The sequence below is a fragment of the Tursiops truncatus genome, chromosome 18, assembly GCF_011762595.2.
Source record: "Tursiops truncatus isolate mTurTru1 chromosome 18, mTurTru1.mat.Y, whole genome shotgun sequence".
Classification (NCBI taxonomy): Eukaryota; Metazoa; Chordata; class Mammalia; order Artiodactyla; family Delphinidae; genus Tursiops; species Tursiops truncatus.
In genome coordinates, this window is record NC_047051.1 from 45,959,819 (window position 1) to 45,979,478 (window position 19,660).

The 19,660-nt window shown below is 35.8% G+C and overlaps 1 protein-coding gene and 1 pseudogene across 5 annotated transcripts in view; both read left to right on the forward strand.

Moving 5' to 3' along the window:
* The window catches only part of PIBF1 (progesterone immunomodulatory binding factor 1), a 212,929-nt gene that overhangs the window by 79,285 nt on the left and 113,984 nt on the right, over positions 1-19,660 (forward strand). The window lies entirely within an intron of this gene.
* LOC101336005 (rab GDP dissociation inhibitor beta-like) lies at positions 10,244-13,669 on the forward strand (annotated as a pseudogene).

The window sequence follows — 19,660 nt, forward strand, 5'->3', positions numbered from 1 at the left end:
CAACTTTTTCATTTTGTTGAAAGTTTTACTTTATCAAATGCTTCATTTAATGATCAAACAACCTGTGTTATTATAAAGAGAAATGTAAGGAAGTAGTATGCCACTTTCAAACATGAATGAAAAAGGCTTTTTGCTGAAGGACTTTAATTTTCTACAAAAAATGGACTTTTCTCAGGCATATAAAAGACCTGTGTATGTCCCAATTCAAGTCCAACAATTCATTTAATAGTAAGTAACAAATACCCAGCTTTCATGAACAGGAACAGGTATTACCTCTTATTCTGTTGCTTTGAATCTCTGTAAGCACTCTGAGGATTCTTTCTGCCACAAAGGGGAAATTTTTAAACTCAATCAGTGTGAGTAGAATAAATTTGAATACACTGTTACATCTGTGGGATCCTACAGAAGAGACCTATGTTTGAATCTAAAGTGTTAGCTTGTAATCCAGAATTAATTTTAATAGCTTTTTTTTTTTCAGTTATAGTTGTTTTAATTTTTTTTTAAACTATGGTTTGATGTATTCGGAATAGTTTTTTCAGTTTGTTAAGTATTTTTAAATGAATATTACTTAAATTATGCTTTCATAATATTTAAATTATGTTTTCAATCCCTACAACTTCTCTGGTAATAATAGAATTTTGTCCTCATTTTTTCTCTTAGAAGACCAAAGTAAGGGGGAATAGATCTAGTGAGTAGATTGAGTTTATGTTATACTGGGCTAGTTTAAAGCTTGATATAGCAGCCAGCTGTCCTAAATTTCCATTCAGTGCTTTATCCCCCAGAGTAGAACAGTTCTGACATGCTTTTATTCTACCTTTTGTCATATTCTTATACTGTTTTATCTTTGTTTATCCGGTTTTTTAATCTTGCCTTGCTTCTTCAGCAGGCAAGTAAATGTTTGTGTCATTTTCAATATAAACTTAACGGGATAAAGGATGTTGAGATTTGAAATAAAAACTATAGTATTGTACTTAAACTTTGTTTACTTAATAAATTCTGTGATAATTTTATTCATATTATTCTTAGTTTTCATGGTTACGTAAAGTAATTCACATCATAATTGTTATTTGAATGCAGAAATTCTTGATTCTCAGTCCTATATTGTTATTCTTTTGACATACCTCTTTATGAAAGAAAAAATATACCGTAAATTCGTGCTTCTTAAATAATTTTTAGTATTTGATTTTTTTCTTTGAAAATTTGCAAAATACTCTAATTATAAGCTACTCTAATGATTTTTCAGAGTTTATAAAATTATCTTTTGTTACTTGATTTCTCTTATTCTTTAAAATGTTCTATTTGCCTATTGGTTTGTTTCATTTATATTGAAATAATCTAGCCCCATGTTCTCAAATTTCTCTTGGCTTTTAAGCCGCTGTTCCATCTGACATATATTTGTCCACTTATATAGGATATCTCAAGCTGGTCTCATTACATCCTAAGTTACCACAATTGACTCTATTCCTTTCCTAATAAAGGCTTTGGAAATAGTAGTACATAATGTAGTATACATGAGAGCAATAAGAAATTTATTACTGAGGTGAAAAATATCTGTTCCTTCTCAGTCTAGACACAAACCTTTGAAAGGAACCGATAAGAAACACCCATATTCAGATCACAACGTATGGATTTTGTTTTATCCACCTCTCATCTATCTTCCTTTTTCTTTATTAGGTATTGGTCTGATCTGACATTCCTTGCCCCACCAGAAACAATGGCCCAGGGTGTCCTTTAACCATTCATGGATAATTTGTTGCTTATAATTGGGCTTGCATGGCACTGCTAGTTCTGAAGTGATACACCTATTCTCCTCCACTTCAAAAGAATGTATCTTTTTTTTTTTTGCCACATCTTATTTAATTATGAATAAATTCAGAGATGTGTGTTGTATTTATAATTGAACCATTCTGCATTCATGTTCTCAAACATAATATAAACTTAAGTCTCTAATATTCCCATTATTTTCCAGATGGGAAAGAAAAACCTCATGAAACTTGGAAAATAAATTTTTTGCAAAAGAATGTATCTTGAATATTTTTGTGCAGCGAGTCAAAATACACACATACACAAAGCAATTAGATATTGTTTTCTGTCAGTCTTTTTTTCTCAAAGAAGGACTGGTGGCTTCTGTGGCCAAAAAGGATATTTACTCTATATCAGGAGAATTAATGATGGATGCCAATATTGTTAACCTGCAAGTCCATGGGGTAGAACATCTTTATACAGTAATAGACTAGAGTTATCAGCATATTTTGTTGTTTAGGTGGAACAATTGAGGTAGAGAAGGCTGTTTTCATACCTACCGATTTAAACCTCTTCTCTCCTCAATCCTGAATAACTCTCAATGGCCGTCACTCTCAGGAGATCAATTCACTGTTGATCTTATAAAATCAAAGCTGTGCTCCAGCATTCTATCTTGGTCCTTACTCTTTTTTAACTTCTTATTTCAAATTTCATGTGTGCACAAAAGCTACAAGAATGATGCAAAGAATTCCTTTATATCTTTTATCTAAATTCACCCCTTTTTAACATTTTGCTACATTTGTTTTATCATTTTTATTCTCTCTCTCTTTCTCTTTCTCTCCTCTCACCCCACACATTATTTTTTTTCTGAATAGTTTAGTAAACTGAATGCATCATATACTCTTGCCTCTTCAAGGCTTATTTTCTAGGAATAAGAATATTCTCTTATATAACCACAGTACACTTATCAAATTCAGGACAACATTGATAATAATACTTTTATCCATTTTTGTCAGTTGTCTGAATGATATCTTTTTATAACAGTTTTTTTTCTGGCACAGCATCCCGTCCAGAATTATGTTCTGCTTTTAGTTATCACGCCTCTTCAGTCTCTTTTAATCTGAAACAGTTCTTCAGTTTTTCTTTTCTATTTTGTTTTCATGACATTTGATTCTTTTTATGTTGGATCATATACACATATATGTCTCTTCCTTCTGGGATCTCTCCTTCTCAGCTTTAACTGTCACTTTAGGGAATGATCAACAGTGTTTTTAAACTCAAACCATACCTTTCCTTGTGTTTTGTAAACTTGTATTTCCAGCTACGTGATTGGCATTTTTATCTCAGTGTTTTTCTGGGACTTTAAACTCAGTATTTGTGAAACAAACTCAGCTTCCTCTCACATTTACCCTTCCCAAGACAGAACGTGGCTTCAGCTGACTTCAAGTCAGTAAACTATACTGCCATTTTTAAGTCATTTCTGTTTGAACTTTCATAATAATAATCCTTTCCTCTTGCTCCTGTGTGTAGGTTTGTCAAATTTCATAGCTTCTCCCCCTATAGTATCTCTAAAATCCTCTGCACTCCTGCTGGCAGTCATCCTGGGTCAGCTTCTCGTTACTTCTTGACTGGGGTCATGCTGTAATTGTGTACGATAACCTCTCAATTCGTTGCTCCATCTTTCCCCCTCGCTTAATCCTCTTGCTCAGACCTTTTCTTCCTGCCATAGTTTTGCATCCTAACATCATCATTTGCCAAGACACTTGAACAAGAAAGCTGGTGGTTCACAACTACTTTTTTTTCCTCACTCTCCTTCCCATTTATTCAACCAACAGGTTGTTTATTGATAACTGCCATGTGCCATTTGCTGTGCTAGATGTTGATGTACATAAATAAATCAATAAATGGGAGGTTGCCCCTGCTGAGAGTCAATTGAGGTAAATGGAAAATAAGCAAACAGATTCATAATTGTTATAATTATGTGTTTTGATGATTGCTATGAACTAGATTGTGTGAGGAGGAATAATGGCTCCAACAGGGTATATCATGATAGGATAGTCCAGAAAGGCCTCTCTGAACACTTAAACTAAACAAATATCATGTTTTTTCTAATTCCTAAATACGTCTAATCTTTTCCCACCTCTTAATCCCAGGTGCCACTGCTTTAGTCAAGTCTTTCTTTTCTCTTGCCTGAACTATTTATAATAGTCTCTGAACTATCTCGCCGCTTTCAGTTTAGTCCTATTTTCATCACTTATTCTTCCAGGGTAATTGTTCTAAAACTCAGAACCCTAATTATGTCATTCAGCAGAATGGCGTCCATACAGCACACAGCTTAGCTCTTAGGGTCATTCACAGACTTCTGGCCTATCTTCCCAGTTGCAGATATTTCTTTTGATTCTCCGCCATTTACTCAAGACAAACGGATCTCTTCAAGTTCTGTAAGTGTTTATATGGGTTCTTTGCTAGGAATGACCTTTTCTCTTCCCTTGCTCATGTATCTTACCATTCATCTACTAGGTAGATACCCATTCATTTGGTAAGAATGAAATCCATGATCATGTCTTCTATGCATACCTTAACTTCCTGTCAGAAATGCTGAAGTCTCTTCTCTCTGTTTTCTAGCATTATATTATAATTGTGTGTTTGTTTACAAGTCTTTCCTCTGAAGTATTGGGGGTTTTTTTGAGGTCAGAGATTTCCTCTTCCCCATTTTTGCTTCTCTAGTAAGGTAAGGCCTCTAGTCAGTGTCTTTGATGTAAGTAATTCTCAACAAATATCAATTTCAGTTGATTAGAGCTTACCATGTTCATTTTGACTTACAACTTTCCATTATGAAGGCAGTTCAAGTGCTGAAAAGAGTGCCCAGGACTCGTCTTCATTTTACTGTATCAGTGGTTCCCAAATCTAGATGAATTTCAGTCACCTGGAGAGATTTTTTTTTTTTGGAAGACGTATTTTTTTGCCTCCCTCTACTCCTAGTATCTAGTGTACTTCCTACAAAACCCCCCAAATAATCCTAAACTATCCATTCATCGAATATGTGTTTGAGAAACACGACAACAGCTTTTGAAAACACTTGTAAGCTATAAGTTCTAAAGAAATGCTAGTTATTACTGTCTATCACTGTGCCCTTCTTGGTGCCTTAACCAGTAATCTCAAAGAAGATGTAAGCTTCTTCTCGAAGGCTAATGCCGTAAGTACCCTAAGATTTGAAAGAACTTGAGCAACTGTTGGTTATCTTATTAAAACATTGTTATCAGACCAAGGCCAGAAGACAGGAAGTAAACAAATGTCCCTATGCTCTGAAACACTGAAGAGGAAAGATTCTAGAACTATATACATCAGTAAACTTGAATGTAGCCCACTATGAACATTCTAAAACAGATCATTAAACAGATAGTGAGCATTTAGAAATGTAAATGGTGAAAACCAGAAGTCACCATTAGTTAACTATTAAGTCTTGACAAACTACTTTTACTTCTTTTTTTTTTTTTTTGAGGTATTTACTAGAATTTCTAGAGAAGAGTGCCAGTGATAGAAGGTATCTCAATTTCAGCAAAACATTTTATTAAGATTGTCTTTGTAGAGACATGGGAATTGTGAAATTAATAACACTGTAAATAAGTAATGAATTGAAAGCAGTTTAAATATCAGTTTCAAAGAATGTTGATTAGTAGATCAACCTAGAGGGACATTACTGATGAAATGTTTACAGGCTTTTTACTTAATTCTTAACCTGCCATTGGTTAAATCATATTGGTTAAACCTAGATTTCTCAGTGAGCCCAGTGCGTAATTCTCTTCAAATTTCACACTTTAGACAGACTTTCATTCAGTAAATAAATTTAGTGAATTGTGCACCTTGTACCTGTCACATACCCCTTTTTGATATCCCTCTTTCCATTCTCAGTGATTAACAGGGAAGTAACTATAAGTTAGCCAGTATTGCATAAAATCATAGGCTAGGAAACTCTGACCTATGATTTAAAGAAAAATTTGTTTTTAAGGGAACTCTGAAATGTTAAGTTGATGGAGGACTTCTAAAAATGAAGATTTTGTAAGAGCATTTTTAGGATTTTCTCTGTTTGAATATTATATGGATGAAAATAAAATGAAGAAGATACTCTCATCTCCACTGGAAACTAAGGGAAGCCTCAATATGGTGTCATAAATTTCAAAGAATTTTGGTCAGAAACAGTGTAACCAGAACACTCTACAATTTAGCAGGTAGAGTACAGTGAGGTGGATAGTATACAGAGGAAATTCTGTGCAGCTCCTGGAACTCTGCAGTAGAACTTTCTGTAATAATGGAGATATTCTTTATCTGCCCTATCCCATACAGTAGCCACCAGCCACGTTGGGCACTTGAAGTTTAGCTAGTGTAGCTGAGAAACTGAATATGTTTTATTTTAATTAACTTAAATTTAAATAGCTACTTGTGGCTTCAGGCTCTTATTATATTAGACAGCTTAGCCCTAAAGTGAAGGGGTAAAAGCTGGAAATTTCAACCTCTTTCTCCATCATATATCTGCAGGAATGCCAGGCTAGAGGAGAGCCTGTTTAGTTGTGCTGTATCTTTTTTCCTTTGGTGTGATTTAGATTCTCAACCAAGAGTGATGGGGTTTGTATTAAAGCAAACCAAATAGATGTAAAACAGATAAATTGCAGAGAAGAATGCTTGCTGTTCCATAGTTTGAATGGGGGTTATGTAAAAGCTGAGGGGTTATGATGAAATTTGTAGTCTAAACTGACTTTTTACCAATATGACTAACTCTCCCAGAAAGAGAGAAATAAATACAAAATATGAGAGACAAGGCTTAGAACTATAAACTTCCAATCCCATAAACTTGACCATGGGTAAAAGTATTTGGAGAAAATACAAACATAAGCTTCCAGACTTGGAACCTCAGCTTTCTCCCCACCTTTAAGCAAGGAAATTGCTGACCAGATAATATTTTCCTAGTCCTCCAGTTCGTTGGATAATGGAACAATCCAAACAATGTTTTGTTAAACAGGAAAGAGGCAAAATGAAGGCTTGGCTAGAACTGCCTTCATTCAAAGATTATTAAGTGATGGGGTGGGGGGCGGTTCAGGGAAGACAAGTATGAGATATATGTAAATATTTTTTTAAGTGGAAGGAGACAGCAGGAGTCCTATAAAAGCTGCAGAAGATAAAGAGAACATTTTAAAAGATCTATGCTAGGAATCTAGAAAGATTTTATAGATTATAACCTATTCACAACTAAAAGAATTTAAGAAAGCACAGAACTCTTTGAAACCAAAGACTTTGCAAAAGAATAAGATGGAAGGTGACTGGCAAAGTTAAAGAAAAAGATTACATAGAAAAATGACATACAAAACTTACAAAGGAATTAAAGAGAAAAGGGGGGGTAGGGAGATCCAGAAAACTGAATTGGGGGGGGGTTTATAAAGCAGAAACAAATCAAAAAAAGAAAAGAAAAAGCAACAAAGAAGTGATGCAAATGGTTAGAGAGGAGGTATTAGACATGGAGAACAGACAACACATATCCACATTCAGAAAATTAGTGTGTCAATGGAAGAAAACAAAATGAAAGAGGAAAAAAATATTTAGAGATACAATAAAAGAAAATTCTTTCTGAAATTTATCAGAACTCACCACATTCTGGGTGGTGTGAAGAGGATGGGAAATATCAATGTAGTAAATCCAATTGAAGTTATTGAATATGAACATTAAAGGAACATTATTAGAAGCATCTGGGCTGGATAAGTAAGTCATTTGCTAAGGAAAAATTGCAGGTTGAGCTTAAGTTTCTCCTCCATAACTTTATACTTTATTCATTTAGCAGTATTTATGAACAACCTGCTTTAAGCAAGCACTTTAACACTGGGATTGAAGGTTTAACAGTGGTCTCTGTCTCAGTGGAATTTACGTTCCTATGATGTAAATCAACACATATAAATAAACGACAAAATAAAGAAGATAATTTTAGAAAGTAACAATTATTTGAGAGAAATAAAACAAGAGTGTGATTCAGGTAAGTGAGACTATGTGAGGGGTGACATTTTCTGCCTCCTGAGTGATGAAAACTCACTAGTCATGTGAGGACTCAGGAAGCCTCTTACCCACGTGGCATTTCTGAAAAACCTACTTGAGATGGTAACCTCACTAACCAAAGAATCAAAGAACTCATTAAAAAAAAAAAAGAACTCATGAATTGAGATGTCAAGGTATAAAAGAACTGGCAGTGAATATTTAATGTAAAATTAAATCTCAGTAACTATTGTCATTCTGCTTTCAGAACACATTGTAATCATAATTGTTATGGGGAAATTACAACATAAAAATAATAATTTAACATAAGTAGAGGCAAAAATAGCAACTTGCAACTAAAATTAGAGAATTGATGGTAAGAGGAAATAGTGTGTGTATAATATACTTAATATTGTATAATTATAATTTCCTCAAACTTCATAAGAATTAGTGGTTTTATCAAGAAATATCTATTTAAACATATTAGTCAGGAAACAAAACATTAGTTAAACTGTAAACAGATGATATCCTTTGTATATTGCCAGAGGAGAGGGAAGAAAAAAGAAAGCACAGACCTTATAACAAAAGATAGATAACAAAGCAAACAACAAAGAAGCAAAACACAGAAAATATAAATTTGTAAGACGGCAGACGACCAATTGTGTCTTTTCTGACAACAGTTGTAAATGTGATGAACTCACTATTATACAAGAAAAGAAATACAGTTTGGGTCAAAAACTGTATTCTTTTCACAATAAGTGACTCTGGATGTATAAAGATGAAAAAATGAAAAATAACACAGGATCTAAATCTCTTCTGCAATAAATATTTATTAAAATTTGTTTTAATAATTCAGGATCTTGAGACTCCCTTTGTCATGACTATATATACACAACGAAATGCTCCAGAGCATTTATGCGTCGAATTTGCCACAGGGAAAGTGCTGATTGTCCCACTTACAGCCCACACCCAGACTGCTCGCTGTTGCCAGGGATCATTTAAAACATGGTTTGAGGGTAGGGATAGTTTCTAGATAAAATTCCTAGATAAAGGGGGGTGCCAACAGTTACTATAATGAACTGTTTACTACACTTCCTGATCGATAAATAATTGATGAAATAGGAAATAAAGCTCAGAAAATTTAAACAAACTGGAATCGTGTTGTTAATTCATAAGCACTTTTTCACTGAATTCAGCTTAAGGGTCACATTAAAGTTATGATCAAAGATACAGTTCAGTATGTGGCTTATTAATTAGCTTAGAGAGAATGTGTGGTAGTGAGATCAAGGTTTCAGGTCCATTCACCTTGCAGACCTTTTTTTTTCTTTTTTTTTTTTTTTGCAAAGGTGAGTGGAGGGGGATGAGTGGGGTCTATGATCTTTTCTAAATCTAGCCAGCTGCGTCAGAAATGTGTAATTTTGGGTCACAAGCAGAGAGAGTAGATAGAATCAGTACAAATATCTAAGTATTACTAGAAAAAGAACTCAAGTACATGTCCTCCTGGTGACTGATCAATAATGTTGTGTTTGTAAATGAAAGAAAACACTTTATTATATATCTGCACATTTTTTAAGATGCTTTCTTAGAAATCCAGAGTCATAGGTGGTCAGTCATTATGCATATGAATTGAATCACAGAGTGTGTGTGTGTGTGTGTGTGTGTGTGTGTGTGTGTGTGTGTGTGTGTGTGTGTTTGTACAGCTTTCTTTATAGGCTGCTGCTCTGTTGCTGAGGGGGAAATTTTCATAGATTTACATTTGGTAAATATATCCACGTCCAAAAAAAGATGTGTAAAATATTGGAATGCCAGCTGACTAAATCAACTCATAAAAACTTCAGTTAAAAGTAAGATATTTTCCACGATTATTTTAAAATATGATGTTTACTGGAAGGAAAGTCCAGAGAATTACCACAGTTGAAGTGTGAGTGTATTTCTCCCACTTGTAAATGAGCTCTTATTTCCTACAGTGTATATTCTGGTCCACAATGAGTCATTTTCAACATGTTTCAATTTAACTCCTAATACATTTTTAAACTTGGCAGGCATATTTAGATGAACGTTACTTCCAGTTTTAGAGACTGCTTCTAAATTATACTTCAGTACTGCAGTCATTATGAAAAGTTCTTTCAGTAAAACGGAAACAGGATTGATTGGAAGTGTATGTTTTGAGGAATAAAAAAATGGTTGCCATGAATAAAAATCAGATAGTTAAGCTTTTAAAAATTTTGTTACTACATAAACCCTCTTAATATTATATTAAAAAGTTGTAGTATAAGGTTCTTTTTATTGATAGAAGATACTTAGGAAAAAATAAGATTTATTCTAGATAATAAAGTTAATATTTATTGATCTCTTACTATGCCTAGCACTTTTGTGTGTTAACTTTTTTAATACCCATATAATAGGTAGTAGTTTAGTTTCTATAAACCATTCAGGCTTTTTTTCTATTATGGTGCATGGAGCCTAATACATTTCTGGACATATAACTGGTGCTACATGAATGTTTGTAAAAGCTAATACTTTATAGAGAATTTTACATATTGCCAACTCTTAATAAGTATTTAATAATTACCTTTTATAAATTTATGCAATCCTGTAAATCTTATGAATCTTGTGGCAGATTTCAGTTGACCAAGCTGTCCATTGTTAACGATTTTAATATCTTAATTTTTATCATAATGATGTTTACACTGTGCCTTACTCTTTTTAACACTTTATTTTGTATTTAATTTAATTTATTGTTTTTGGCTGCGTTGGGTCTTCGTTGCTGCACGCGGGCTTTCTCTAGTTGTGGTGGGCAGGGGCTACTCTTCGTTGCAGTGCATGGACTTCTCATTGCGGTGGCTTCTTGTTGTGGAGCACGGCCTCTCGGCACATGGGCTTCAGTAGTTGCAGCACAGGGGCTCAGTAGTTGCGGCACTTGGGCTCAGTAGTTGTGGCACACAGGCTTAGTTGCTCCGCGGCATATGGGATCTTCCCAGACCAGGGATCAAACCCGTGTCCCCTGCATTGGCAGGCAGATTCTTAACCACTGCACCACCAGGGAAGTCCGTAACACTTTAAAGATTCCCAAAAGTTTAGAGTTGGGAAAAACTTAGAGGTTATTGAAAACAGTCCACCCATTTAGCAGATGAGGAAACAAAATCCAAAGAGGTTATCTGACTTGTCCTGAGTTACACTTACTAGGAGCAGGGCTAGAAGTAGATACACGTTCTCTTTGTTCCCATCCAAGTTGTTCGTTCTGCCACACAATTGTGTCCTTCCATCAGTAAACAGTAAACAGCATATGAAGCACAACATGTGTGATGTTAAACAACATCAATAGGTACATCTTTTGCTCTCCAGTATGCATATTAAAAACAACAGGCTCTTCTCTTCCCGTCTGAGGTGGCAGCTGGCTCCCTCTCCGCCAGCTCCGTTTTCCCTCTGCTCCTGCTTCACTTTTCTCTCGGGCTGGCCCGGCCTGAGCGCTCCGCCCGCCTCCTCAGGGTGGCCGCCTAGCCCCCGACCCCTGGAGTGCTATGCCTTCTCCTTTCTCTGGGCTTCAGTCTGCACCCAGCCCCTCCGTGAATGAGGAGTACATGATCATGCTGGGCACCGGCCTGATGGAATGTATCCTGTCAGGTATAATGTCAGTGAATGGAAAGAAAGTTCTTCACATGGATACAAACCCATATTAGGGAGGAGAGAGTGCATCATCTGTAACACCACTGGAAGATTTATACAAAAGATTTAAAATACCTGGAGCACCACCGGCATCAATGGGGAGAGGAAGAGACTGGAATGTTGACTTCATTCCCAAGTTCCTTATGGCAAATGGTCAGCTGGTTAAGATGCTGCTTTTTACACAGGTCATTCGCTATCTGGATTTCCAAGTGACTGAAGGGAGCTTTGTTTGTAAAGGAGGAAAGATCTACAAGGCTCCTTCCACTGAAGCAGAAGCTCTGGCATCTAGCCTAATGGGGCATTTGAAAAACGTCGATTCAGAAAATTCCTGGTGTATGTTGCCAACTTTGATGGGAATGATCCTAGAACTTTTGAGGGCGTTGATCCTAGGAAGATGGCAATGAGAGAGGTGTATAAGAAATCTGACTTGGGCCAAGATGTCATAGGTTTTACTGGTCATGCGCTGGCACTTTACAGAACTGATGACTGTTTATATCAACCATGTGGTGAAACCATTAACAGGATTAAACTTTACAGTGAGTCTTTGGCAAGATATGGCAAAAGCCCATACCTTCATCCACTCTACAGCCTTGGATAACTGCCACAGGATTTTCACAGCTAAGTGCTATTTACGGAGGTACATACGTGCTGAATAAATCAATTGAAGAAATCATTATGCAAAATGGAAAAGTGATTGGTGTAAAATCTGAAGGAGAGATTGCTCGTTGTAAGAAGCTCACCTGTGATCCCAGCTACTCCATCATCTTTGATCGAATAGAGAAAGCGGGCCAGAGACTTCCCTTGTGGTCCAGTGGTCAAGAATTCACCTTCCAATACAGGGGATGCGAGTTCGATCCCTGGTCGGGGAACTAGGATCCCACATGACGTGGGGCAACTAAGCCCGCGTGCCGCAACTACTGAGCCTGAGCCTACGCTCTCTGGAGCCCGAACGCCACAACTAGAGAACCCGAGCACCACAATTACTGAGCCCATGTGCCACAACTAGAGAGAAGCCCATGCACTGCAGCAAAGGATCCTGCATGCCACAAAGAATATCCTGCGTGCCACAGCTAAGACCCAACACAGCCAAATAAATAACTATTAAAAAAAAAGAAAAGAAAATTGGGCCAGGTGATCAGAGTCATCTGGATCCTCAGCCACCCCATCAAGAACACCAACAACGCCAGCTCCTGCCAGATCATTATTCCACAGAACGAAGTCAACCAGAAGTCAGATATCTATGTCTGCATGACCTCCTCCACACACAATGTGGCAGCACAGGGCAAGTACATTGCCATCGCTAGCACAACAGTGGAGACCAAGGAACCCGAGAAAGAAATCAGACCAGCTCTGGAGCTCTTGGAACCAACTGAGCAGAAATTCGTTAGCATCAGTGACTTCCTTGTACCAAAAGATTTGGGAACAGAGAGCCAGATCTTTATAACCCGTACATATGATGCAACAACTCACTTTGAGATGACCTGTGATGACATTAAGGGCATCTATAAGAGGATGATGGGATCTGAGTTTGACTTTGAGGAAATGAAGCAGAAGAAAAATGACATGTGTGGGGAAGACTGACAGTAGTACATGTTGCCAACTAATTAGGACATACTTAAAATTTGGCAAATGATGCATATTGTGTGAAATCAATATTGTAAGGCCTGCTTTTGTAATCAAAACTGAGAGATTGCAGAGCACCATACCAGTAAATATTCCTCCCCTTTCTAATATCATGTATTAACTTGTTTTCATGGAGTGACTCTTCAGAATTGGCAGGTTCCCACATTTTGTTCAATTTAACCGATACCAGCTTATTTTTTCTAGTGAAGAATCAGTTTTAAAACGTCATACTGATACAGAGAACTTGATATAGTATTTGTATCTTTTAATCAGTGTAACCTTTACAGTTATGAGCTTATGCTGCTCGAGAGCTGGGTCAGTACAGTTTGCGTGCCATCTGTCCTCTGGGCATTAAGGAGATTCAGAATCGAATGTTCCATAATCAGGGATAGCATCCCTCATTCCTCCCCACCCCTTTTCATTTACATCACGTGTTATAACAGTGCCTAGGCAGCACAGCCACAAGCTTGGTTTATGTGGGCCTCCAATTCTAACCAAACTCCAGACTTTGAGAGTCATTTTGGAGGAAGCCTCTGTGCAGTGTTTTAACCTAATAAAATTGATGAGAGCAGAGGGAAGAGAAACCTATCATAAAGCAGGTAAATGTAGAGCTTCTTTTGTGTCCCAGGTGTGACTTCTTCAATGGACCAAACTGCAACGCAGTATTTATTTGACAGAGCCTCTGCTTCAACGATGTCTGTCTCACAGTGGCTCCGAATGATTTCTGTACTGCAAAATGAAGCCAAACTCTGGAAACCAAAACAAAACAACAACAACAAAATTCACAGTGATACTATATTAATTTCCTGTGGTTGCCATAATAAATTACCACAAACTTGGTGACTTAAAACAACAGAAATTTATTCTCTCATAGTCTGGACGCCAGAAGTCTGAAACCAAGGTGTCTGTAGGGCCATGCTCCCTCCACAAGCTCTAGGGGCAATCTGTTCTTTGCTTCTTCCATCTTCTGGGGCTCCAGGCATTCCTTGCTTTCCTTGGCTTATGGCCACATCACCTCCAGTCTCTGCCCTCGTCTTCACATCACCTTCTCCCGTGTATGTGTTTTATAAGGATATATGTGATTGCATTCAGGACCCACCCAAATAACCCAGGACAGGCTCTTCTTCTCAAGATATTTAATTTAATCACATCTGCAAAAAACCCCTTTCCGTGTAAGGTAATATTTACAGGTCCTAGGGATTAGAACATGGACATATATTTTGGGGAGGGACCACCATTCAACCCACTCCATATGCCTTTTAAGTCATTTGAATTAGTATTTATTCAGATCCTCCAATCGGAATATGATTTTATTTTTAAGTTATCCAACCAGAACTTTTTAAGGTATCAGCGAATTTTAGGAGTTATTAAAATTCTATAAAGTTAGATTATCTTTTCAACCTACTAACTTGACATTTAGCAAATTACTTGCTGTTAAGCAAATGGCACCTTAAAGATTCTAGACTCTGTACCATATGATGTTGTGGCATATTTATTATGAATTAAAAGACATCCTACATGACTTTTAGTAACATTTTTTAAGAACATCATGGCAATGACATTAAGGGTTAAAGAAATAGAGTTGGACGTTTTCAACAGAAACAGTGTAAAAACAGTGTAAAAACAGTGTAAAACAGTGTAAAAAAACAGTGTAAAAAAAAAAACAGTGTAAAAAAAAAAACAGTGTAAAAACAGTGTAAAAAAAAAAACAGTGTAAAAAAAAAAAAGTGTAAAAACAGTGTAAAAAAAAAACAGTGTAAAAACAGTGTAAAAAGAAAACAGTGTAAAAAAAAAAAACAGTGTAAAAACAGTGTAAAAAAAAACAGTGTAAAAAAAAAAAACAGTGTAAAAACAGTGTAAAAAAAAAAAAACAGTGTAAAAAAAAAAAAAAACAGTGTAAAAACAGTGTAAAAAAAAAAACAACAAAACAGTGTAAAAATTAAGCTAAGCTATATTAACTTCGTTTAGACCGTATAATTGCTTTCTTCTATATAGCGATTGAATTTTGCTTTACTCTATTTAAGATTCAGTAAGTAAGATCTTGAATGCTTTAATAATATAATGACTTTCACGTTTTATTTTTGTTCTACTTATTTTTTTCAGTCAGCAAACTTTTAGCCCTTCCTGGTTTTAACAAATGTATGTGTAACCTGTTTATTTCTATGGCATATGCCAGATATGTGATCATTTAGTTTCTCCTTCTGTAGAAATCATTGTAACTAGATATGAAGAAATTCCAGAAATCATTGTTACCAGATGTGAGAATATTCTCAATTCCTTTTATGCATTAAAGTGTCTTACTTGTAAATGAAAGAAGAAAACGTAACTGATATTTTACATAATTCTGTGCATCACAAAACTAAATGATATTTATTATACAGTTTTAAGTTCTCAGTAAATGTTAACTATTATTATTTGTTCTCAACATCCAGTTAGTTGACTTTTAAAGTTCAGTTGTGTCTGTTCTCTATTCAGTACGATAAAGATAAAGGGTTAGGAGCAGTCTCTGACACAATCTAGTAAAACTATTTCATGCAGATGGATAACTGGACTTGTTACAAGGCTCTCTGAAGAAGGGGATCCCTTTCCTCAACTTAGTTTATTTTAATTATTAGTAATTTACTGTTGGGATTTCCCTTGCATTGTTGTGAGTTTTAAAATATATATCCATGTATTTTTTAAATGGATTTTTTTTAGCTTAAAGGCAATGTGTTTTTATTTTACAAATGAAAAGTCTAATCTGTATATTTGTTAAAAGTAGGAAATGAGTTAATGGGTCTTCAAACAGTGAAACTTAACTGACATCCACATACTATGATTAGAATTCAGATGTTTCCTCCTAATTCACTGGGACCCCAAATATGAACTTCTATTAGCTAGAATATTCATAGATACTCCAAATGTGATGATGCCTACCATTTCTAAAATTCCTTTTGTCCAAAATCACAGATGGAAAATGCCCAAAAGAATGCATCTCCCAGCCTCCAGGCAAGGGTGCACCCAGATCATTCTAGTCAGATAGACTGTCCATATGTAAACCTGTAAAGGAACTCATATACCTGTAAATGACAATGAAATGTTAGCTTTGAAATTGTTTTTTAAAGTAGTTTACAGGAAAATCAAGGTATGGTTAATAGCCTGTCATTTATGAGAATGGAATGTTCTGTATGTTGCTACCACAGGACATGTCTGTTCTTACTCACTTCTCAACTTTTGCCATTGGTTGAACTGTGCATTGATCCAGAAATAAGTCAACATGTTTAAATGGGAAATGTGTTATTAAATTCAATCATTTGTATATAGTAAACATTTTTTTTTGGACCCCAAATAGCACTTGTAAAATATAAATCAGGTTGTTTAACTAAAGTGCTGGTCTCTAATTTTTGAAAATTAAAACTATGAACTGAATGCTTCTAAAGGAAAACAATTTTTTAGCCAGTTTTCCATGTTGCTAGCTACTCTACATTTATATGTGTTATCCATTATAGTAAATAATGCCTCTTTTCATTATAGAAACCACCCCTTGCCCACCACTATCAATAGCTCCCTTAGATATTAAGCATTACACTTATAAGAAATTGTAAGCTCTAACAACCTTTCTGCAGGCTTATGTACCAGTTCTCATCCCACAAATTTTAAGCACTACATTTACAAATTAAGGTATACTAAGACATAGCTAAAGTTTATGACTTCTTAAACCATACATATGTCTTTGATGATAGAGAGCACTAGAGAAATGTTGAACTAATGGCTCAAACTTTTTATAAGCTTTCAATAAAAAGAACAGCAATAGTAATTCTTGGGGTTTGTTTGAATAGAACTATGAAAAAGGTATCTAACTTTTTGCTTTTTATGAATTTTATTTATAAAAATTATGATAGGGCTTCCCTGGTGGTGCAGTGGTTGAGAGTCCGCCTGCCGAAGCAGGGGACACGGGTTCGTGCCCCGGTCTGGGAGGATCCCACATGCCACGGAGCGGCTGGGCCCGTGAGCCATGGCCACTGAGCCTGCGCGTCCAGAGCCTGTGCTCCGCAACGGGAGAGGCCACAACAGTGAGAGGCCCGCGTACTGCAAAAAAAAAAAAATGATATAATTTTATAAACACTTCTAAGAATTTTTAGTTGCCAATACTATCTGATAGGTGTTACAAATTTATACCTACATAATTGTACCTAAAGTAAAATTCCATACAGCTAAACTCATTTTCCTTGACCATTTTAAAATAGAACCTAATGGAAATTAATTGCCGTGACTGCCTCTTCCCTGTGAGAATTTGAGTATCCATTGCACAATTCTATGAAATGTTCTCTGCCTCCCTCGTTTCTTTAATATGCGGATGAACTTAAGGCTTCCTTCCTGTCAATTCCAAATGTTTAACACTGCTTGCCTTATTTCCTTTTATTTTAAATGGGAGCCAACATCATGAACTCCGTACTTTACAATGAACCTCAGAAAGCAGAAGAGAAACATATCTCTCCCCATAGTTTCAGAGGAGAATGTGGAGAAAAATACGTTATGCTGTGCTCAGATTTCTCTTTGGTGGAGTGTGAACTATGATAACAGTAATAGGAATGTAAAATCTCTCTCTGAATTTTTCTTATGCTGGACTAGAAAGTATTCAACTCAATATTCATTGAACCTTTGTGCATAACACTGTAGAAGAAAAAAAACTTAAAATATGATTTTTGTTTCCAAAGAGCAGAAAGAATAAATGTATATATATATTTATATTTTAAAGCAAAATGTTCTCTATCTTAAGGAGTCAATACTGGTCTATGAATGTCCCTATCTATTTTAAAGGAGTATCGGGAATGACCTTTTAGAGGAGGTGGTCTTTGAAATAAGCATCTGAAGTATGAATTGTGATAATGCAGATCTGAGAGAAGGGCAGTCCCAAAACTTTATAAACCTTCCTAAATGTAGGAGAAAAAAAAAGTAAAGGATTGTCAGGAAACAACAGATAATTCAGTCAACTGATTTGGAGTGTACAGTTAGGTAGAGAATATAAATAATTTCATATTCTGGTAGGCCTGAAATGTCAGAATGAAGAGCTTATATTTCTTCAGTGAGCAATGAGGGGTGTTGTGATAAAAATCATTTTAGAGAATTAACTTGGCAGTAATATATCTATATAGACATATTTTATATATATATATTATATATACTTCTATATATATATATTCAGAGTAATTCAAGATACCATGAATAGGAGCACCTGAAGCTCAGGTGACATGTAACCATGGCCTCAATTGGTGTGATGGCATAGGGAATAGATGGGAAAATTGGTTTTAGAAATACAGCTGGGGGATGGTGACTTATGGAGATTTTTCTACCCTGCTCTCTACTCACCACGCTCCCTTTCCTAGAGAAAAGAAATTTCTACTATGTTTGGATCCTATTCCAAGACATTGTTCGGGCCATGTTTCTAGTTGGGTAGTCTCTAGGAAAAAGGTCAAAATCATGAGGACAGCTTGCTCTTCCGCTTCCTCTTTTCCTGTGACTAGAAAAACAGGGTTGGAGATCACTTGCAATTTTCAGCCTTTGGGAGTATATATGCGCTGATGTATATAGTCTTCAGAAGCTAGCCCGTGTTAAGATGGGACTGGGGCTTAATGGCCTCTCTTAAACCTATCTCATTCTCCATCCACATCTACCAGAGACCTCTGAGTTGGGGTTTTCACTATGAGCCCAGCAAATAACATAGTCATAATTTTATTTCCCATTTGCTCCTGGCCTCTTTGCACCTGTCTTTTTCAAGAACATCATGCTGAGGGTGCATTAATGCATTTAATGGAGCATTAAATATTTCTTGGATTTCTCCAAATATTCTCTAATAGTACCCAATCCCACTATCTTCACAAGCAAGTGGATCCTACAGTCTGCACACATTAGAGGCAATATAATTTATGTTTCAGATTACTGTTTCTGGACGTAGATTGCCTAGCTTATGATACTGGCTCTATTGTTACTGGGTGCATGCTTTAGGAAAGATATTTAACCTCTGTGTCTCAGTTTCCTCATCTATAAAATGAAGACAGTAATAGTAACTTAACTCATAGAATTGTTGTGAAGACTAAATTAGTGTTTGGCATAGAGTTTGTCACATAATCAACATTAAACAGTAGCTATCGTGGTTATTAAGGACTCAGTAACTGACTAGATTTGAAAGTATGTTTGGGGCAGTTATCAGTGATTCCTACAAAAGTTTGGATAGTGGAGTTGACAGTGATTTCATTCAGAAATAAGACTTTCTGAAAGCAGAGGTGATTCATGGATGAATGAAGGTTACGATATTGATTTAGGACTTGTACCTGAAGTTCTAACACACCATTGACATAATAAAAATACGGTAAATAAATGGGACTAAGGAACTCAAGCCTGGGAGAAAGATCAGGCCTATAAGATAAAAATTTTGGACACGTCAACATTGCTGAAACTTGTACTAAGAACTGTGAAGTTTGGGAAGAGATTTAATAAGTGCTAAATACTTTCTGTGTGTTAGATACTGTGCCAAATGCTTTGAGAGTTTTTTTCCTTCCTTGATTAATTTTTTTCTCAATTTCTGTTATTTCTCACAAATGCTAATCTTTTTAAGTGAGGAAATTAAGACTGA